This window comes from Panthera tigris, chromosome D3 (assembly GCF_018350195.1).
Source record: "Panthera tigris isolate Pti1 chromosome D3, P.tigris_Pti1_mat1.1, whole genome shotgun sequence".
Lineage (NCBI taxonomy): Eukaryota > Metazoa > Chordata > Mammalia > Carnivora > Felidae > Panthera > Panthera tigris.
Window position 1 is genome coordinate 84,077,915 of NC_056671.1, and position 5,178 is coordinate 84,083,092.

Genomic DNA, 5,178 nt, shown 5'->3' on the forward strand with positions numbered 1-5,178 from the left:
CCTTATTCATAAATACAAGAAACCTTCCATGACTATAAAATCATGAGCATTACTAAGCATTCATTATTTGCAAAAATTGCATGTATGTTTTTTTAAGTTTATTTATTCTGAAAGAGAGAAGGAGAGAGAGAGCAGGGTAGAGGCAGAGAGAGAGGGAGAGAAAATCCCAAGTAGGCTCGAAGCCATCAGCGCACAGCCCAACGCGGGGCTTGATCTCATGAAGTGATGTAATGACCTGAGCTGAAAGCAAGTCAGTTGCTTAACGGACTGAGCCACTCAGGTGCCCCGCATATATAAATTTAAATATACAAAATAATTTCTCTGGACGAACTTTGATTCTAGTTGTAACGAGTTAAGAAAAAAAATCTTTATTAGAATACAGTATAATTCAGTGAATACAAAATCCCAGGCTATTGTTTGAGGTGATATTTTGGATAGTCCAAGGCTCAAACATCCATACGTCCTTTTCCCTGGAGAGTCATCAGTCCATTCAATGACACGATTACTCCGGAAACACGTGCATAATTCAAAATAATACAATTCGGTTTAAAGCGTTGAGTATCTAATATTTAACATGAACTATTTGCACTGAGTAGATCCATCATGTGCCTTATGATCTGGATTTAAAGGTAAATTAATATGGAAAAATAATAGAGAACAATATAATTAAAACCTGGGAATTTGGAGTAAGAAGAGATTGCTGGGCTTTGGAGCAGGACAATGAGAATGACTGTGGAGAAAATGAACACCACTCAAAAAATGGAGAAAATATCTGGGGCTCCTGGGTGGCTTGGTCGGTTGAGCTTCGGACTTGGGCTCGGGTCATGATCTCGTGGTTGACGAATTTGAGTCCCACACTGAGAGCTCTGGGCTGACAGCTCAGAGCCTGGAGCCTGCTTCAGACTCTGTGTCTCCCTCTGTCTCTGCCCCTCTCCCTCTTGTGCTCTGTCTCTTTCTGTCTCAAAAATAAATATAAACATTAAAAAAAATTAAAGGAGAAAATATGAAAAACAACTACCTGGGATTGCAGAGCAGGCTGATGAATGTCAAAGGGAACACCTGATCTGACATGTGGCAGTCCGTGAGGATGACAGACAGATGTGTATTTTTGCTAGCTATGTGTCCCATGAGGAGAGAAAGAAAACAAGCCTTTTAACAAGTGAAATACTTTTGTTTTTTTTCAATATATTAAGTTTATTGTCAAATTGGTTTCCATACAACACCGAGTGCTCATCCCAAAAGGTGCCCTCCTCAATACCCATCACCCACCCTCCCCTCCCTCCCACCTCCCATCAACCCTCAGTTTGTTCTCAGTTTTTCACAGTCTCTTATGCTTCGGCTCTCTCCCACTCTAACCTCTTTTTTTTTTTTTCCTTCCCCTCCCCCATGGGTTTCTGTTAAGCTTCTCAGGATCCACATAAGAGTGAAACCATATGGTATCTTTCTTTCTCTGTATGGCTTATTTCAACAAGTGAAATACTTTTAAAAACACAACACAAGATTTTTATCTTTTCTGCTCTGATAATTTTTTTTAGACTGTAATTGGTGCCTGGTTGATCTACATATTTCATTAAGTAATGAAAATAAATTCTTCCTGTTACATTTATAGCTCTCTGAATCGTAAAACAGAAAAATTATCTTTCTTGTTACCTCAGCTCAGTGTCACCCAGTCTACCAAAATTGAGGATGAAGAAAGCTTCTCAGTCACTTTATCCCATTTAATTTTCATTGGAGATTATCAAAACTCCTTAAAAGTTCATGAGTTTGTTCCTTTAAATAAGTGGACTTCCCTTTATAAATGCTAAATCATGAGCAAAAATCCCTTGGCTTTCAGGTTGTGGGATTATAGAAGATTATGTACTTAAAAGCCTCCCTGAAACTTTCTTTCCTCCTCCACTTTTACTACCACAGAAAACATAAGTGACATACTTTCATATTACAATGGAGCTCATAAAAATAAGAGGAATTCCAAGGACCAAAACAATAAAGAGGGAATGAAACCTAAAGTATTAAAACTTTTCTCATGTATGAAAATAATGTGTAATCTTGGGAATGTCGGAGCTGTATGGCCAATGCACATCTAGAGATAGGGTATGAGGCTTAAGGGGAAACACTAGACTGATTTGGAAATGAAACCCATTAAAGCCAAATTCTTGAAGAATATATCATTGAAATGGCAAACTAGGGGTGCCTGGGTGGCTCAGTCGGTTGAGCATCCGACTTCGGCTCAGGTCATGATCTCACAACCCGTGGGTTCGAGCCCCGTGTTGGGCTCTGTGCTGACAGCTCAGAGCCTGGAGCCTGTTTTGGATTCTGTGTCTCCCTCTTTCTCTGCCCCCTCCCCTGCTCATGCTCTGTCTCTCTCTGTCTCAAAACTAAATAATAAAAAAAAAAAACATTAAATTTTTTTTTTTTTTTTTTTTATTTTTGGGACAGAGAGAGACAGAGCATGAACGGGGGAGGGGCAGAGAGAGAGGGAGACACAGAATCAGAAACAGGCTCCAGGCTCTGAGCCATCAGCCCAGAGCCTGACGCGGGGCTCGAACTCACGGACCGCGAGATCGTGACCTGGCTGAAGTCGGACGCTTAACCGACTGCGCCACCCAGGCGCCCCTAAATTTTTTTTTAAAAAAAGAAAGAAATGGCAAGCTAAAATAAAATGGATAACCAATATGTGGTTGTTATGAGCTGATTTATATCTCCCTCCAAATTAAGATGGTGAGGTCTTAATATCTCATTTGAGCCACAGTTTGTGGTACTTCATCATGGTCACCCTGGCAAACTAATACATCTTTGGGTAGGGAAAACCTTGTGGTCTTGGAATCCCTTGCCTTAAATATTAGCATAAAGTATAGGTACAATATTGTGATGCTACTTCGGTGAGAGGGTTATAACCAACTCACTAGATTTGGTGCTGTTCCACAGATAAAGCCTTAACAAAGATGAACTCACAACTTCAAATTACAAACCCTAGGGGCACGCGGTTGGCTCAGCTGGTTAAGCATCCAACTCTTGATTTTGGCTCAGGTCGTGATCTCAGGGTTCCTGAGATGGAGCCTCCCGTGAGGCTCTGCACTGCCAGGAGACTCTTGAAATTCTCCCTCTCTCCCTCTCTCTCTCTGCCCTTCCCCCGCCGGTGCACCTGTGTGTGGTCCATCTCTCTCTCTCTCTCTCTCTCTCTCTCTCTCTCAAAATAAATAAATAAACTTACAAAAACTATAAACCCTGGAAGGAAATAATCTACCACAAGCAAGAGACACATGATACCACATCCTGAAAAAAGTAAATCGTCAAGGAATTATTGTCTTTAATAATTTAAAAATAAATTATGTGTAAAGCTGCAGAATACATTAATATGAGAAAAAGTAGAGTTACCTTAAAGTGTATACATTGGAATTTGTCCTAATGCAATTAAAGATTAAAAGATGACAGTATGACTCCTTTGGCCACATCTACTGTGAGAATGAAGACCATTCTCAGCAATCAGACTGTCCACATTCCAGAAAATGTCAATGTCACCCTGAAGGGATGCAGTGTTAATGGGAAGGATCCCAGAAGAACCCTGTGAAGGGACTTCAATCACATCAATGTAGAACTCAGTCCCATTGGAAAGCAAAAGAAAAGGCTCCAAGTTGATAAACGGTGGGGAAATCAGAAAGAACTGGCTACTGTTTGCTCTATCGGTAGTCATGTCTAGAACAGGGTCAAGGGCATTACTCTGGGCTTCCGTTACAAGATGAGGTCCGTGTATGCTCACTTCCCCAACAACGTTGTTATTCAGGAGAATGCTTCTCTTGCTGGAATCCAAAATTCCTTGGGTGAAAAGACACCCACAGGGTTTGGATAAAGCCAGGTGTTGCTTGTTCACTATCTCAAGTCCAGAAAGATGAATTAATTCTTGAAGGATTGCTTCAGTGGCACCTGTATCATATTGAACTTGGTATCAGCAAGACACAACAGTTAAAAACAAGGATATCAGAAAATTTGTAGATGGTATCTATGCTTCTGAAAAAGGAACAGGTCAACAGATAAATAAGATCTATGTTGTCCAGCTACAGAAACAGCAAGATGCCGGATGATTTTTCAGACTTATTTGTGATATTTAAAATTTTTATTAAATTTTTTTTATTGTTTGTTTATTTTTGAGAGAGAGAGAGAGAGAGAGAGAGAAACAGAGTGTGAGCAGTGCAGAGGCAGGGAGGGAGGGAGACACAGAACTGGAGGCTGGTTCCAGGCTCTGAGCTGTCAGGATAGAGCCTGACACGGGGCTCCAACTCATGAACTGTGAGATCATGACTGGAGCCAAAGTCAGAGCGTAACCGACTGAGTCACCCAGACCCCCCTTATGTGTGATATTTTAAAGATGCAATAAATATTGATTTTGGGGAAAAAATGACATTATGAAAGACAACTTAAAAGACAGCATAAAAAAGATGAGGAATCCCAACATATTTCCACCAGAAATCCCAGAGAGGAGGAGAGATTGGGAAAAGTAATATTTAAAAAAAAATATAGTATGTGAGAATTTTCCAGAATTCATATGAAGCTTTAGCTTTAGTAAGCACACAATCTAACGTGAGAAATTTAAAAATATAGAGAGAATAGGGAGCTTTCAGAACACCAAAGACAAAGAGTATGTCATAAAAGCAACCCTAAACATAGAGATTATATACAAATAAATAGCAATTAAATACTTTAACAGAAACAAAAAGCCAAGATATGCTGTTACAACACCTTACCATGAAAATCAAAGACACTTTCAGATAGAAACCACTGCTAAAATACCCGTGTGGGAAAAACCACTGAGTTAGATAGCTCTCAACATAAGAGCTATCAGAAAGAACACATATAAAGTGCATGGAAAACGATAGCAAAGACATTGTTAAACGTTTGAATATATCTAAAAGGCATTGATTGCATCATGCCAGAAAATTAATTATAATGTCTAATTTGAAGGGCTATCAAGTGGAACTAAATACCAGGGGAAGGCAGCATGCAAGCTGAAATGGCAGATGGAAGGAAATGAATTCGATTTAAAACATTTTCAGACGGGGCACCTGGGTGGTTCAGTCCGTCAGGCATCCAACTTCAGCTTAGGTCATGTTCTCAGAGTTTGTGATTTCGAGCCCCGCCTCGGGTTCTCTGTTACCAGCACAGAGCCAGCTTCGGATCCTCTGT

The 5,178-nt window shown here is 40.1% G+C and overlaps 1 pseudogene; it reads left to right on the forward strand.

Annotated features, from left to right (window-relative positions):
- Nucleotides 1–3,463: 3,463 nt before the first annotated feature.
- LOC107179881 lies at nucleotides 3,464–4,079 on the forward strand (annotated as a pseudogene).
- Nucleotides 4,080–5,178: the final 1,099 nt, after the last annotated feature.